Source organism: Monodelphis domestica, chromosome 3 (assembly GCF_027887165.1).
Source record: "Monodelphis domestica isolate mMonDom1 chromosome 3, mMonDom1.pri, whole genome shotgun sequence".
In the NCBI taxonomy this organism is placed as follows: Eukaryota; Metazoa; Chordata; class Mammalia; order Didelphimorphia; family Didelphidae; genus Monodelphis; species Monodelphis domestica.
The window spans coordinates 236960119-236978530 of record NC_077229.1 but is presented as its reverse complement, the minus strand read 5'-3'; the positions used below and the strand labels follow the sequence as shown (position 1 = coordinate 236978530).

The 18412-nt window shown below is 37.3% G+C and overlaps 1 non-coding gene across 1 annotated transcript; it reads left to right on the top strand.

The window, feature by feature from the left end:
- The first annotated feature begins 16130 nt into the window (after positions 1–16130).
- LOC130458656 (small Cajal body-specific RNA 16) lies at positions 16131–16271 on the top strand. The gene has a single exon (XR_008918064.1). It is a non-coding gene; the product is annotated as a small Cajal body-specific RNA 16 (non-coding RNA).
- Positions 16272–18412: the final 2141 nt, after the last annotated feature.

The window sequence follows — 18412 nt, the reverse complement described above, 5'->3', positions numbered from 1 at the left end:
AGAGTGTTTTGTAGTTGTGTTCATATAGTTCCTCTGTTTGTCTCGGGAGGTAGATTACGAGGTATTTTATTTTTGTCTAAGGGGATTTTGAATGGGATTTCTCTTTCTAGTTCTTGCTACTGAGCTGTGTTGGAGAAATATAGAAAAGCTGATGATTTGTGTGGGTTTATTTTGTATCCTGCAACTTTGCTAAAGTTGTTGATTATTTCAATTAGCTTTTTGGTTGAATCTCTAGGATTCTTTAAGTAGACCATCATGTCATCTGCAAAGAGTGATAACTTGGTCTCCTCCTTGCCTATTTTGATGCCTTCAATTTCTTTTTCTTCTCTAATTGCTACTGCTAGTGTTTCTAGTACAATGTCAAATAGTAGAGGTGATAATGGGCATCCTTGTTTCACTCCTGATCTTATTGGGAATGCATCTAGTTTATCCCCATTGCAGATGATATTAGCTGATGGTTTTAGATATATACTGTTTATTATTTTTAGGAATGACCCTTCTATTCGTATGCTTTCTAGTGTTTTTAATAGGAATGGGTGTTGTACTTTATCAAAGGCTTTTTCTGCATCTATTGAGATAATCATGTGGTTCTTGCTGGTTTGTTTGTTGATATGGTCAATTATGTGGATGGTTTTCCTTATGTTGAACCATCCCTGCATCCCTGGTATAAATCCTACTTGATCATGGTGAATGATCCTTCTGATCACTTGCTGGAGTCTTTTTGCTAGTATCCTATTTAAGATTTTTGCATCTATATTCATTAGGGAGATTGGTCTATAGTTTTCTTTCTCTGTTTTTGACCTGCCTCGTTTTGGAATCAGTACCATGTTTGTATCGTAAAAGGAGTTTGGTAGAACTCCCTCTTTGCTTATTATGTCAAATAGTTTGTATAGTATTGGGATTAACTGTTCTCTGAATATTTGATAGAATTCACTGGTGAATCCATCAGGCCCTGGGGATTTTTTCTTAGGAAGTTCTTTGATGGCTTGGTGGATTTCATTTTCTGATATGGGATTATTTAAGAATTCTATTTCCACTTCTGTTAGTCTAGCCAGTTTGTATTTTTGTATATATTCATCCATGTCTCCTAAATTGGTTTATTTATTGCCATATAACTGGGCAAAGTAATTTCTAATGATTGCCTTAATTTCCTCTTCATCGTAGGTGCTGTCCCCCTTTTCATCTTTAATGCTGTTAATTTGCTTTTCTTCCTTCCTTTTTTTAATTAGATTGACCAGTACTTTGTCTATTTTGTTTGGTTTTTCAAAGTACCAGCTTCTTGTCTTATTTATTAAATCAATAGTTCCATCACTTTCAATTTTATTAATTTCTCCCTTAATTTTTAGGATTTCTAGTTTGGTTTTCTGCTGGGGGGTTTTAATTTGATCGCTTTCGAGTTTTTCATTTGCATTTCCAATTGATTGATCTCTGCTCTCCCTAGTTTGTTAATATAAGCATTCTGGGATATGAATTTACCTCTGATTACCGCTTTGGCTGCATCCTAAAAGGTTTGGAAGAATGTCTCGCCATTGTCATTTTCCTCGATGAAATTATTAATTGTTTCTATGATTTCTTCTTTAACTAAACGGTTTTGGAGTATCATATTGTTTAATTTCCAATTGGTTTTAGATTTGGTTTTCCATGTACCATTACTAATCATTATTTTTATTGCCTTGTGATCTGAGGCTGCATTCATTATTTCTGCTTTTCTGCATTCGTGTGCTATGTTTCTGTGACCTAATGTACGGTCAATTTTTGTGAATGTGCCATGTGGTGCTGAGAAGAAGGTGTATTCCTTTTTATCCCCATTTATTTTTCTCCATATGTCTATTAATTCTAATTTTTCTAAGATTTCATTCACTTCTTTTACCTCTTTCTTATTTATTTTTTGATATGATTTATCTAAATTTGATAATGGTTGGTTTAAGTCTCCCACTAATATGGTTTTACTGTCTATTTCTTCCTTCAATTCTCCTAGTTTCTCCATTAGAAATTTGGGTGCTATATTATTTGGTGCATACATGTTGATTAATGATATTTCCTCATTGTCTAAAGTCCCTTTTAACAAAATATAATTACCTTCCCTATCCCTTTTGATCAGGTCTATTTTTGCTCTGGCTTTATCAGATATCATGATTACCACTCCTGCCTTCTTTCTGTCAGTTGAGGCCCAGAAGGTCTTACTCCATCCTTTAATTCTGACCTTGTGGGTGTCCACCTGCCTCATGTGTGTTTCTTGAAGACAACATATGGTAGGGTTTTAGATTCTAATCCATTCTGTTATTCGTCTACGTTTTATGGGTGAGTTCATCCCATTCACGTTCAAAGTTATGATTGTCATTTGGGGACTCCCTGGCATTTTGATAGCCTTCCCTAATTCTAACCTTTTCTTCTTCGGCTCTACCTTTTAGTCCAGTGATTTACTTTTAATCATTCCCCCTTGTCCCCTCCCTTGATGTTTCCCTTTTTATTCCCTCCCTTTTTGTTCCCTCCCCCTCCCCCCTCTCTTTCCCTCCCTTTTTGTTTTCCCTCTCCCCCTCCCCCCCTTGGTTTTCCCTTCTCCCTATCCTTGTTGGGTAAGATAGAATTCAAGATGCCAATGGATCTGGGTGTTTTTCCCTCTCAGAGTTGATTTCCCTGAGGTTAAGGTTTAAGTAAAAAACCCTCTCTTCCTCTCCTTCTCATAGGAGTTTCCTTCCCCTCCCCTTCCCATGTGAATCTTTGTGTGAGAACGATTATTCTATTTGGTCTTTCTTTACCCCCTATTTATACATTACATTTTCCCCACATGTTAGTATACATAGATTGATATAAATGTTGTCCTTATAGAAGAGAGTTTGAGTAAAAGAAGAAGATAACATTTTTCCCCCTTTCCTTAATATTTATCTTTTCAGGTATTCCTTACTCTTTGTTTTTTGGTATCAAACTTTCCACAGAGCTCTGGTCTTTTCTTTGCAAAAAGTTGGAAGTCTTCTATTTTGTTGAATGCCCATACTTTCCCTTGGAAGTATATAGTCAGTTTTGCTGGGTAGCTGATTCTTGGTTGAAGACACAGCTCTCTTGCCTTTCTGAAGATCATGTTCCATGCCTTACGATCATTCAGAGTAGAACTTGCAAGGTCTTGTGTGACAATGATTGGCATTCCTTTATATCTAAATTGTCTTTTTCTGGCTTCCTGTAAGATTTTTTCTTTTGTTTGATAGCTTTGGAATTTGGCAATTACATTCCTGGGAGTTGTCTTTTGGGGGTTTAGTGTAGAAGGTGTTCTGTGAGCTCTATCAGTGGCTATATTGGCCCCTTGTTCTAGAACCTCTGGGCAATTTTCTTTGATTATATCTTGTATCACGATGTCGAGTTTGGTGTTTATTTCTGGCTTTTCTGGAAGTCCAATTATTCTTAAATTATCTCTTCTCCCTCTATTATCCAAATCTGTCACCTTGTTGGTGAGATATTTTATGTTCTCTTCTAATTTCTTGGTATTTTGGCTTTGCTTTATTAATTCTTGCTCTTTTCCACGATTGTTGTCTTCCAGCTGCCTGATTCTGGCCTTTAAAGCCTGGTTTTCCTTTTCAGTTTGGTCACACTGATTTTGTAGATGCGTGAATTTCTTTTGCATTATTTCCCACTTTTACTCCCAGAAGGCTTCCATCTTTTTGGTCATTTCTGATTCAAATTCTTCATGGGTTTGTGGAGAGTTTCCATTTCCTTTGGAAGGTTTTGGAGCATATTCTTGTATATCATCTTCTATCTCCTCTGTATTTTGTATTTTGGTTCCATAGAATGTGTCCAAAATCGCCCCTTTCTTCTTATTTTTCTTGGGATTTTGGGGCTTCTGTGCTTCTGTGGAGTTTGCCATCTCTGAATGGGGAGGATTAGCTTTTCTTATCTCTGTCTGGTGTTCAGAGGCTTTAGTCCTGGGCAGATTGTCGGTTCTATGAGCTTTCCCTGGGTTAAATTTAGTATGCCTCACTGGAACTGGAATGGAAGGGTCCGACAAGGGGGCCACACTCTCCCCCGGCTCTATCTGCTTCCCTACAGGGGTCGGGTTGCTTTCTGGAATTTGCCTTCAGAATAGCTGGCCATGAGGCTGTTTTGTTGGCCCTGAGGTTTGCTGTTGTTTCAGAGGACTCTGCTCTCTGCGGGGGGGATGGGCCACGGCTTCTGGGAGCTCCGAGGGCAGTGACTTTCACTGGGACTCCGATAGAAGGATCCAGCTGGTGAGGCTGTCTTGCCCGCCCTGAGGGTTGCTGTTGTTTCAGATGACCCTGCTCTCTTCCCGGGTATGGGCTGTGGCTTCCCAGAACTCTGAGGGCAGTGACTTTCACTGGGACTCGGATAGAAGGCCCTGAGGGTTGCTGTTGTTTCAGACGACCCGGCTCTCTGAGTGGGGCGGGGCTGCAGCTTCCCGGAGCCTTGGACTCTGCGCTCCTACCCCTTAGGTCTGAGTGATCTCGGGTTCTGGCTTTTGAGGGGGGTCTTACCTTTTGATCCAGGTCCAGGTCCAGGAGGAGGATTCCCAGGGTCTTTGCTGTTGATCGTTTTGAATTTCGGCGCCTTAGGAGCTTATAGTTTGAGATCGGTCGGGAAGGGTTTTCCGGAGATCTGAACTTTAGCTTTCTCTAAGCTGCCATCTTGACCGGAAGTCCCAAGAAAGGAATTCTTTAATCATTTGGATTTTTGCTCCTAGAAGAGGAACTATATGAAAAGACTATGTTCAACAACAAAATCATTGAACTGATTAAGGTAGGAACACAAGATCAACTTATTCATTAGGTTACTAGTCAGCACTCACAGGCAAAGTAGCTCAATATAATGAATGCAGGATGTTATGCAAATGCTGATAAAGACCCTCTTTCCAGAAAAAACATCACTGATAAGGAATAAATAGAAAAATATTCCTATATCTTGTTAAAGAGAGTGTAGGGGTGCCAGTCAACCTTTGGATATCATGTCAGATTCACTTTTCAAACTGATTAGATCATCCTGACATTGCTATATTAATCCAGAGAACACTGAGAGTCACAGGGCTGAGAAAAATCCTTCAATTGTAAAATATGTGCATTTTACAATCACATTTTAGGTTTTTTAAAAAAAGGATAAATTACATTTAGAAGTCATGTCTGCATGGCATAATTAGACATTCATCCAGCCAATAAATATTTATTAAGTGCCTACTTTGTGCAAAGTGGGAGGGATAAAATAGAGGCAAAAGATAGATCCTGACTTCAAGGAATTGAAGCTAATAGGAAATACAACAGGGTGTAATATTTAAAATAGTTGATGTTGTAAACGGTAGTGAGTTAAAATGGTGGAAGATGTAAATTGTGATAGATATAATAGAGGGTGAGTAAATTTGACCACAGAAAATATGTTTCACTACAGTGTCTTAGTTTTTAAATCAAATATATAAGGTGGTTGCCAGGGAAATATTCCCAATTATTCAATATACCCAAGTCAACTGGGTTTTATAGAGATTTTAATTAATAAAACAAAGAGTAATTAAAGAAAGAGAGAGAGGGAGAAAGGGTATAAGTATGAAGGGCCTTAAGCCAACATGGCCTAGACCTGAGTCTTCAGAGAGAGAGAATCAGTCAGGTTTTTATCACTCACCACAAGATTTGTCTTAAGCAAGGATGTCTGGGGAACAGAGTCTCCCCAGAGGGAGTTCCAGCCAGAGTCAGCCTCCCAAGGGACTTCTTCTCAAGAGATCTTCAAAGGGCCTCCTCCAAAAGGATCTATCTCCAAGGATCCAAGCATCCTTTGCTCAAGAGAATCCTTTTCCTATATAGGGTTTTTTTTTCCTATGTCCCCTCCCCTAAGTTCTTCCATCTACCAATCACCGTAGATGTTTTCTAAAAGACAGCCCATCTAAATTCCAGCTAAGTCAACTAATCCCCTCAGTGAGTCTGAACCAGAGAAAACACTGTTGTGTCGACTAATCCCCTCAGTAAGTCTGAACCAGAGAAAACACAGTTGAGTCGACTAATGCCATCAAGAGAAAACCTGCCTGACCTTTTTAGGTACCTAGCATCCCATTGTATCAATTCTAAAAACAGGCATGGCTCATAGAACTCCCTGCCTCATCATAAGCATGCGTCCAAATACTTTCATTGTTTAGTAAGGAGTTTTCTCCCCTAAAGCAGTCTTAAGTATGGGTGGAGTAGAGGTCCTCCCATAGCAAGGAGTTTTCTCCCCTAAAGCAGTCTTAAGTATGGGTGGAGTAGAGGTCCTCCCATTTCTGATCCTGGCTAGTTATCACATCAAAATGGTGAATGTTTCCAGTAGGGAATTTGTTCCAATGGAGGATTCCTCAATGTGGAATTTTTTAACATTCACAAGTCTGAGAAATTTCAAGATTTACAAGGGGAACACACACATACACACACACACACACACACACACACACAAACACACATAGGATAAACATGTTGATTTATTTATCAAAAATATCAGATGGAAAAGATATGAGAAATAAGAGGGGCTAGAGAAGGTTTCCAGTGAAAGTTATGATTTCATTAGAACCTAAAGAAAGCAAGGGAATCAAGTAGTCTGAGATGAGGAGACTATTTTAGCAAGGAGGGCAGCCAGAAAGAATTTTAAAACAAAGTGTTGGGTACCTCATTCACACAATAGGAAGGAGATCAGTATTACAAGATCAAAGTGGATGTGATAGGGAAGGAAGTTTCAAAAAACTATAAAGGTAGGCAGGAGCTAGGTTATTAATAGCTTGGGATGCCAGTGGATTTTGTATTGGATTCCAGAGGGGATAGAGAGTCACTAGGGTTTATTAATGAGGGGGTATCATGGTCAAACCTGTGCTTTAAGAAAATTACTTTAGTAGCTACACAGAAAATGGTTTCAGATAAGGAGATAAGGCTTAAGCAGACCCAGTAGTCACTCTTTGTGACTCAATTTGGGATTTTCTTCACAACACAACCATTTCCTTCTCTACTTCATTTTACAGATGAGGGATTGAGGCAAATTGTGTTAAATGACTTGGGCAGAGTCACACAATAAATGTGTGAAGCCAAATTTCAACACAGAAAGATGAGTCTTTTCATAAATCTGGTCTGATACTCTATCCACTGTGAAAACTAGCTGTGCCTATTAAAATAGTCCAAGCATTAAATGATAAAGTCTTATTCCACAATGGTAGCTGCAGTTTTAGAAGACAAAAGGAAGTGTATTCAAGAGATATTGTAAATGTAACATATATTTGGCACTGACATCAGATTAAATATATGTATTGAGAGAAATGGAAGAGTAGAAGATGATAAGAACTTGAAAGTGTTGCCCTATATAGCAATAGAAAGATAGGAGGGATTCAGGGTTTATAGGAAAAGATAATTCATTTAAAAATTTATTTGGTCAATTTCAAACATTATTTCTTGGTTACAAAAATCATATTCTATTTCTCCCTCCCCCCACCCTTCCTGTAGCAGATACGCAATTCTATTACATGTACCCTTGATCAGAACCTATTTCCATGCTGTTGATGTTATAACCGCAATCATATCCCATCAACCCATGTAATCAAGAACTTGTTTTTCTTCAGTGTTTTTACTCCCACAGTTTTTCCTCTAAATGTGGATAGTTTTCTTTCTCATAGATCCCTTCAGGTTGTTCATGATCACTGCATTTGCCACTAATGGAGAAGTCCATTACATTTGATTGTACCACAGTGTATCAGTCTCTGTTTACAATGTTCTCCTGGTTCTTCCCCTTTCACTCTGAATCACTACCTAGAGGTTGTTCCAGTTCCCATGGAATACCTCCACTTTATTATTCCTTTGAGCAAAATAGTATTCCATCACTAACATATACCACAAATTGTTCAGCCATTCCCCAATTGAAGGGTATCCCCTCATTTTCCAATTTTTTGCCACCACAAAGAATTCAGCTATGAATATTCTTGTACATGACTTTTTCCTTATTATCTCTTTGGGGTACAAACCCAGTAGTGCTAAGGCTGGATCAAAGGGCAGACAGTCTTTTAACACCCTTTATGCATAGTTCCAAATTGCCCTTCAGAATGTTCAGATCAATTCACAACTCCACCAGCAATGCATTAATGTCCTGACTTTGCCACATCCCCTCCAGCATTCCCTACTTTCTGTTGCTGTCATGTTAGTCAATCTGCTAGGTGTAAGGTGATACCTCAGAGTTATTTTGATTTGCATCTCTGATTAGAAGAGATGTAGAACACTTTTTCATGTTCTTATGAATAGTTTTGATTTCTTTATATGAAAATTGCCTATTCAAGTCCCTTGCCCATGTATCAATGGCTTGATTTTTTGTACAATTGATTTAGCTCTTTGTAAATTTGAATAATTAGACTTTGTCAGAGGTTTTTGTTATGAAGATTTTTTCCCAATTTGTTGTTTCCCTTCTGATTTTAGTTACATTGGTTTTGTTTGTACAAAAGCTTTTGAATTTGATGTAGTTGAAATTATTTATTTTACATTTTGTGACTCTTTCTATGTCTTGCTTGGTTTTAAAATCTTTCCTTTCCCAAAGGTCTGACATGAATATTATTCTGTGTTCACATAATTTACTTATAGTTTCCTTCTTTATGTTCAAGTCATTCACCCATTCTGAGTTTATCTTTGTGTAGGGTGTGTGATGTTAATCCAAACCTAATATCTCCCATGCTGTCTTCTAATTTTCGCAGCAGTTTTTATCAAATAGTGGATTTTTGTCCCAAAAGCTGGGATCTTTGGAATTGTCATAGACTGTCTTGCTGAGGTCACTTTCCCCAAGTCTATTCTACTGACCCTCCTTTCTCTCTCTTAACCAATATCAAATTCTTTTGATGACCACTGCTTTATAGTAGAGTTTGAAATCTGGGACTGCAAGACCATCTTCCTTCACATTTTTTCATTGTTTCCCTGGATATCATTGATCTTTTGTTCTTCCAAATGAACTTTGTTATGATTTTTTTCTAATTCAGTAAAAAACATTTTTGGAAGTTCAATGGGTATGGCACTAAATAAGTAAATTAATTTGGGTAGGATCGTCATTTTATTATGTTAGCTTGTCCTACCCATGAGCAGTTAATGTTTTTCAAATTTTTTAGATCTAGTTCTAATTGTGTGGAAAATGTTTTGTAGTTGTGTTCATATAGTTCCTGTGTTTGTCTTGGCAGATAGATTCCCACTTATTTTATATTTGTCTAAGGTGATTTTGAATGGAATTTCTCTTTCTAATTCCTGTTTCTGAGATGTGTTGGAGATATATAGAGATGCTGATCACTTATGTGGATTTATTTTGTATCCTGTAACTTTGCTAAAGTTGTTGGTTATTTCCACTAGCTTTTTTGTTGATTCTTTAGGATTCTTTAAGTAGACCATCATATCATCCTCAAAGAGTGACAGCTTGGTATCCTCGTTGCCAATTTTAATACCTTTAATTTCTTTTTCTTCTCTAATTGCTACTTCTAGTGTTTCTAGTATAATGTTAAGTAATAGTGGTGATAATGGGCATCCTTGTTTCACTACTGATCTTATTGGGAATGCATCTGTTTTATCACCATTGCAGATGATGTTGGCTCATAGTTTTAGATAAATACTGCTTATTATTTTTATGAAAGACCCTTCTATTCCTATACTTTCTAGTGTTTTCAATAGGAATAAGTGTTGTATTTTTGTCAAAGGCATTTTCTATGTCTGTTGAGATCATCAGAATTCATTTTGACTTTAAAAAGTCTGTTGGATATCCAATTTCAGATGTCTCAAAGGCATTTGGAGATGTGATAAAGATAAATTAATGAAGGACAGTTTGATTTGAAAGTGTCAAAACAAAAATGGCAATTAAATTGGGAATGGAGATGCTAGATGGGGACTGATGAGATCACTAAATTAACTAGTATGGAGGAAGAAAAGAAGAGGATACAAGACAGAACTCTATGGGCCTTTAAATGTCATGATCTGGATGAGGATCCAGCAAAGGAGACAAAAGGATCTGTCTGAGAGGAAAATTGAACATTGTGAGAGAGAGAGGGGGGTTACAAAAATCCAGAGAGAAAAAGATGTCAAGGAGGAAAGAATGATCAACAGTGAGTGGCAAAGACTGAAAAGAAGTTGAGGATAATAAGTACTGAGAAAAAACTTTTAGTTTTGGCAAATAAAAGGTTATTGGCAAATTTGAAGAAAAGAGTTTTCATTCACTGATCAGGTTCCTCGTGATATTGTATAGAAGATAAAAAAGGCAATACATGTAAAGTATTTTACAAAATTAAAGCACCATATAAATGTCAATTATTATAATTTTCCTAATTGTAAGTCCTATCTATATTGTTAACTGATAGGTATTGATAAATATGTTATATTTAGAAGTTATTTTTGAGTTTTTATTCAACTGTCTATGTGTTATTTGTTCCTTCCAGGGAGGTTCATATATTTTCTTTTAGTTTACAGTTTAGTTTGTTCATTGCATATAGGCATATATTTTAAATATCTAAGTTCTATATTATTTTTACTACTTGGATATTTATTCTATATGTATCACAAAATCAAATATTAATATATAAAAAGTTATTAACATACTAATACATTAAAAGGTGATTTCATTTAAATTAGTGTATATATTCTTCCTTTCCTTCATATTAGCACACTTTTTTCTGAATTCAGTTTTTGTCAAATTAAAAAAAGTCAAGCCAATCAAATAGAAATGACATATGATCTAGAGTAGTATGACCTCAAAAATTGTTTACTAGATCATTTGAATTGATTTTTCCAAGCAACTCCTCTTGAGGAGTTTCAGAATGAGGATTTCTGAAGTGATAATTTTCCTGACACTTTATATGCAATGTGGAAATTTAGTTGAACTTTTTCTGTGTGAATCTCCTTTAGATAGTATCTATCACAGAGTCTTATTACTTCCTGAAAAGGGCAAACATATTTAATGTTATATTAAAATTATTCTTTTTACAGACAAATATGGGTTTTCAAACTAGAAGAAACCTGAATAAATAGTATTATTAGTCAATTTTATGTAATATTTGATGCATTTATCAATCAAAAAACTATTTAAATTTAAATGAATCCTTTGACAATGAAAAATAAAGGAAAGCTTTCTAATTCTAAGGACAATCCAATAATGAGGAACATACCTTTCCAGTCCTGAGTCTAATTATCTTTCTGCTAATCTGCTTTGCTTATCCTTCAGGCTACCTACAATTAGAAAACAATGGAGCAACCAAAATTACCATTCTTCTTTTTCATACTCTAATCATAGCATCTAGTTTTGATCCCAGGTTCTATATAGTATTTCAAGCTATTTTTAATGTTGAAGAATGAGAGATGGGGATAAATTGATAATATAATTATGTGATTTCATAATTTATTGGACATTTGGTTTCAATAATTACTAGTTCAATTTGTCAAAAATAAGTATCAAGTAGAATGTCCCTGGAATATCTTCTTGGCCTATATTATTTAATGTTTTGAAGATGCCATTGGAGAAGTAGGGAAAGTTTCAACCACTTGAATCCTCTCCAACCAACCCTAAAATAATGCTCCAAAACATATTGGAATGGCAGACCCAGCAAGGATGGAGTGAAGCAACTTTCCTACAGAAGACAACTTAAAAAGTGAAGATAATGAGAATCCTTGACCTCCTGACTTTTTAAAAAATATGACCCCAGATATTAGAATCAATTAGTATTTAGCCAAAGGAAGAGATTAATTAGGGATAATGATTGAGTAGTGATGAATAAAATTATAGTAACTATATTTTAAGGTTACTAAGCAAACTGAATATAATGTATTTAGTTTTTTTCTCTATAATCTCATATTAGCTGTCATTTCTTTAACACAATTTCTGTGAATTCCTACAAGCTCACATTTTATAACAGGATGTAGCTCAGAAGGCCTACACTTGGAAGATGTTCAGATCATGTCCTCTGAGCAGAAAGTTTGACCATATATGGCATACAGAGATATCTGAAGGCAGAAAGATATCTTCAATGAAAGATGCCTTATAAGGATATCTCTCATTTTTCAACTATCCTTGGATTGGTGATTGACTAATGGAGTGGGATATTGTATGATGTAATATTAAGGTGTAAAAAGGAGAAGAAACTCTCATTCAATTGTCATAAAATCAGAATAAGTCTTATGATCCAGCTTTGCTTAGAGACCCTGGTCTCTTATGTAAACTTTGAAATTTCTCAGACTTGTGAATGTTAAAAATTTCCCCATTGGACTGGGAACATTCCCCATTTTGATGAGAAAACTCCTTGCTATGGGAGGACCTCTACTCCACCCGTACTTAAGACTGCTTTAGGGGAGAAACCTCCTTGCTAAACAATGAAAGTACTTGGACCTATGCTTATAATAAGGCAAGGAGTTCTTTGAGCCATGCCTGTTTTTTAGAATTGATACAATGAGATGCTAGGTACCTAAAAGGTTCGGGCAAGTTTTCTCTTAATGAGATTAGTTGACTCAGCTGTGTTTTCACTGGTTCAGACTTACTGAGGTGATTAGTTGACACAGCAGCATTTTTTCTGGTTCAGACTTACTGAGGAGATTTTTCGACTTAGCAGAAATTCAGATGGGCAGTCCTTTGGAAAATGTCTACAGTGATTGGTAGATGTAAGGACTTAGGGGAGGTGACATAGGAGAAAAACCCCTATATAAGAAAAAGCAGAATCTCTTGAGAGAGAATCCTTTTGAGGAAGATCTCTGATGAGGATCACTTGGGAAGAATCTCTTGAGAGAGGCTCTGGAGAAGGGAAGCTCTTGGAGGACAATCTCTAAGGAGGTCTCGCTGGAGCTCCTCTGAGGGGACTCTGTCTCTCTGGAGGCTCTGGAGAGAGGCCCTTTGGAACAGTCTCTGGCTGGAAGGCTCTTTAAGGAGGACCCTGGCTGGAACTCGCTCTGGTGAAGTCAGCTGAGATGGAGCTGGCCTGGTGTCACTAGAATCCTTGCTTAGGCAGACCTTGTGGTGAGTGTTAAAGGACTGACTGACTGATCTCTCTCTCTTAAGACTCAGGTCTAGGCCATGTTGGCTTAAGGCCCCTCATACTTATTTCCTTTTTCTCTCTTTTTCTCTTTTCTTTAATTCCACATTTGTATTAATTAAAATCTCTATAAAACCCCGTTGACTTGGGTATTTGAATAATTGGGAATATTTCCCTGGTGACCACCTTATATTTGATTTAAAAACCAAGACACTGTAGTGAAACATTTTTCTGAGGTCAAATTTACTCACCCTCTCTTATATCTATCACAATTTATATCTTCCACCATTTTAACTCACTACAGTTTACAACATTACTCTTTTAACTGTTACAGTTTAAGGCCTTCAACCATTTTAAATCTAACACATTTTAAACATCTTATCGACTTGGAGCTTTGCCTCTTTGTTTCCTTTCATATTAACTCAAAATATTAATCACAAAGGTAGACAGAGAGGGTCTGGTTCACTGTGAGAGAGGGAACACATGAAAGCCTGATAAAAGGGTACCAGGGCAAGCCAACAGGAAATCTTCTCAAGCCCACATCTACAGTTCTAGATTCTGAACAAGGGCTTAAGCCAACAATGAGACTCTGAGACCCTGCCTAAACTAACAACAGTGAAACCCCCCACATATCCTTGAAAAGTTCTAAGATCCAGCCTGTAGGAATTAACTGGGCATAGAGAGGGACCATTTGGAATGTTGGAAGCAGGGACAGGAATGACAGTTGGAAGGAGCAAAGAGACTTGTGGGAAACAGAACAAAGGAGAGGATCTTTTGCTCTCTTGACTCTGAGGGAGAAAGGAATGGAAGACCTGAACTCAGGATCTAAAACTGAGATACCTGGGATTTGCCTCAATTTCCCCTTGTACTGGAAGAAACAGAAAGATTCCTGAAATCACTGGATTTCTGCTCCTACCAAAGGAGCAGAGATAACATCATCAGCTGCTGAGGGGCATTCAACTCTGACACTAGTTACCTGCTTTAGTGAAATCTAGTAGATAGTTTAAGGAGAAGGATGATAAACCATAGAAGCCATACCCGTTTGGCTCAGCTGAGCAGGGAAGAGACAAACTGCTTGGGTATATCTTGGGGTTTCCTAATCCCTTCTTCCTATCCCTCTCTTTTTTCCTGGTCAATAAACCACCCTATCTGAGTAAATTGCAGTAAGATTAAGGTTGTCTCTAGAGGATAAGAAATAAGAATAAAAGGAGAGAAAGAGGGAACTGTGAAAGGCTGTCTACCAAGCTTTGGTCAAAGCAAAATCCAGAGCTGACAGCCATTCAGTCTTTCCTGACAGGACTGTGTTCAGAGGAAGTTTTCTTGGGTCCTTGCTCAAACATCATTACATGGATACCCCTCTTGATCTTTTAGTGAGAGGAAGGAGAGCAAAACAGAATTTAACTCATCATTGATCACACACATGTAGTCTCTCTCTTAAGCTCATTCCTACCAGCCCAAGACCACAATGAGGCTCCAAGCTCTATCACAGGGCAGTCTGAAGGGTGTCTAGCTGGTACAGTACCAAAAGAAGGCTCTAAGCCTCTGTGAAAATCCAAGCCAAGATTTCACACTCCAGCTCAAGGATGCTGCCCAGTGGGTGCCAAACCAAGGGGAGTCCTGGAGCCTTTGCCAAGCCTGTAGTGGTGTCCTAAACTCAATGAAAAGCAGCCCATGTGGTACCCCTGTTCTAGGTAAGCCCAGAGGGAGGTCCAAATCCCCGACAGAAGCTCAAGACAGTGTAACAAGCCCCAGGACAAGACAGTCCACAATGTCTCTGACTTGATCAAGCCCAGAATAAGACTCAAAACTTCTTCCCAAGCCTGGGATTAGACTCACAGTGCTCTGAGATCTACAAGCCATCAGCAGTCCCAGGGTGACTGAAATAGCAGTGAGAGGTGGCTTTAAGAGCTCCCAGACCACATACTGCCATTATACTTCCTAGCAATGACTGAAATTTGCATAAACCAAGAAATAGAGCTAAGGGTGGCAGAAAGTAAAAACTGAAGTTTAAGAGAATGTACCTACCCTGAGAACAGAGTCCATAATCAAGACAATGACTGGGGAAATGAGCAAACAAAAACAAAACAAACAAAAAACAAACCTAATCATAGAAAAAAAATTATGGAGAAAAAAAGAGCAAGGCATAGACTCAGAAGGAAACAGTAAAAGCAAAACAGATGCATACAAAACTTCCAAAGAATTAATTGGTCCTTTCTTCTGAAAGAGGTAAAAGAAGATTTCAAAGATTAGTTAATAGAGGTAAAAGTAAAAGAGGGGGAGAAATGAAAGCAATGAAAAACGAAAATAACAGCTTAAAAGCAGGATAGGTCAAATTGGAAAAAAAAATCTTGAAAATCTTACAAAAGAAAATAATTCATTAAAGATTAAAATTGGGCATCTAGAAGCTAATGATTGATTTCATGAGACATGAAACAAGGAAACAAAATCAAAAGAATAAAAAATACAAGAAACATGAAATATTTCATTGAAAAATCAAATCACTTGGAAAATAAATCCAGGAGACACAATCTAAAAATAATTGGACTGAGGGAGCAGGAAACTGCCAAGCCTTGGAAGTATATATGTCAAAGATCCCAGCAGTGGGTACCAGATAACTTAGGGTCCTGATCGGAAACTGCTGGACCTTGGAAGTTAATATGTCAATGGTCCTGGCAATAGGTAGGTCCCAGATAAGAGCTTAGGGACCATAAATGCTGGCAAACATTCTAACAATGGTATGTACCAGATAGGGACTGAGGGGGCCATGCATGCTGGAGGGGATATATATCCCAGCATCCCCAGACTACAATTGGAACTCTATGGTGGAGCTCCCCTGGTGTGTGCTGCTGGTGCACATCAGTTCAATAAACAAGGCCCTCCTCTAATTGCATTGTCTATTGGTCTTCCATGGTGGTGGGCAAAAACCCAGACCCTAACAGGACTACCTAAGAACCATGAGCAAAAAACAAAGTTTAGATATCATGTAACAGAAATTCTCAAAGAAAATTATCCTGATAGTCTTGAACAAGTGGGTAAAATAGTAATTGAAAGTTTTCACAGTTCACTTCCAGAAATAATAACCAAATAACAACTCCTTAAAATTAAGAAGCCCCAAAGCTACAGAGAAAATATTGCAGCCATAAAGGAACAATTCAAATATCATGGAGCTACAGTCAAGATTACACAGGACTTGACTTTGACCTAGAGTAAATTCTCAGGAAAAATGGGATTTTAATTTTGCAGTAACAGGTGTGAGCATTCTAGCAGCAGTCTGATAGTTTGATGATCATGTATAATACTGCAAACAATACTTTTCTTGAACAAAAAAAAAAACACATAGTAATGTAATAGAGAAATAAGTTCACTATGCATTAAAGTATTGCTAATACCCATTACTCAATATTCAAGTCTTTTCCATTCATACAAAGTGCTATTTGAGAATTTAAGGATGGCCAATTTAAGACCTTCAAACTTGATCATAGATTTCTAATACAATCCCCTTATTTTACATATGGAGGTTAAATTGCCCAGGGTCACAAAGGTTGTAATGATAATGATTGCCAATACTTATATGTTGTAAACCTCAAAATTTCTTAGACTTATAAATGTTGGAAATTTCACCATTGGGAAATTTCATACTTGAAAAATTTCTTATTGATAGTGGGTCTTGACTATTGGAATGTGAACCCCATTGGCATGGGAGGTTCCTTCTCCTCCCTTCTTAAGATTACTTTAGGACAGAAACCTTTTGCTGAACAATGGAAAGGACTTTGACCTATGCTTAAGCATAGAACAGGAATTTCTTTAAGTCATGATTGATTTTAGAATTGATACAATGGAGATACTTGGAATCAATCTCCACCCTACTCAGTCCTAACAGGATTGAGTAAGGGCTGCAGCCTAGATCAAAATTTAATTATTCCAATCTCTACCCTACTCAGGTTAACAGGATTTAGAAAGGGCTGTAGCAAAGGATCAAAGATTTAATTATTTGAAAATATGACCTTCAACAGACATGTGCAAAGCCAGAGACCTCTGGGCAGTCCTGGATTAAGCTAGAGCCTCCATTGGCACAGGGAAATTGATGGACAGGTGATTGGTAGATGTGAGGACCAGGAGGGGAGGGAACTTGGATGGTTTCCTTAAGGATAGGGGGGTCTGAAGACTCGAGGGGGTGGAGGAGTTGGTCCGAGTGGTTGCGGTGTGCTCTGAGAAGCTTGCGCTGAAGGAAGCTGAAGGTGGGGGCCCCGGAGACTGTTTCTCCATTTTTGGTCACGTGAGTAATAGGGACTGATCTCCTTTCATTGCCCCAGCTATCTAAGGGCTTGGGCCTTTTGGCCCAGCCTAAACAGAAGGGGTATTTAAGCCCTACTCCCTTCTCTCCCCTTTCTCTCTCCCTCTATCTCTCTATCTCTAATTCCTTTCTTCCTCCTGTTTGTAATTAAAACTCCATAAAAGGTTGAAGGCTGACTTGAGTTTTCATTAAGGAATTACATAGCTGAATTCCTTGGCAACCTTAAATTAATATATATCAGTCTTTTATAAGTGATTTCCTTGTCACAATGTCAAGCAACATTTTCACCTCCCTTTACATGTATTATATCATTTGATCCTTACAACAATCGAAAAAGGTAGATCCTAGCATTATTCTTATTTTACAGATGGGGAAACTAAGGTGAAAGATAAGTGGTTTGCCCAGAGTCACATGACTAGTATCAAGGACAAGATTTGGACTCTTGGGCTCTGAATATCATACTTTAATGTTTTTTCCACCTCTCCCTAGAATAGGTAATTTTTGAGTCAGGTCTAAAAGTTGTGTAGACTTAAGTTACTGAAATAGAAGAGAAGAATATATAAGGCAAATACCTAGTAGTAGTTGCCTTTACTTTTGGATTATTGCAAATTTGGGTAAGGACTATCTCATCTTGAATTCCCCATAGAATTTAGGGCATCGTCTACTAGGTACATAGTATATGTTTACTAGATAGTCCTTGAACTGTATTTAAAAAAAAAAAAACCTCATTCCTGGGGAAGCTGATTGAGACCCAAGGCTATAGATGGGAGGTCCTAGGTTCAAATCTGAATTTTGACACTTTCTAGTTGTATAACCTTGGGCAAGTCACTTGACTTCCATTGCTCCACCCTTACTAATTTGCTTTGGTGTCAATGCATGGTACTGATTCTAAGACAGAAAGTAAGGGTTTAATTTTTTTTAAATAAAATAAAAATAAACTAATTCCTACTATTATTTTTATTATTATCTACCTTTTTCCTCACATAGCTAATAAAATCTTAATAGATGCTTTCTTTGCTTGAATATATTGTGAAAGGGTTATTTTTGTAGGGGATTGGTTAGATTTAGTGGCTTTTATTGAATTGCCTGTTAAAAAGAAAAAAGGCTATCAAAGAAATTATGAAATACAAACAAAAAATATCCTTTATGAAATGTAT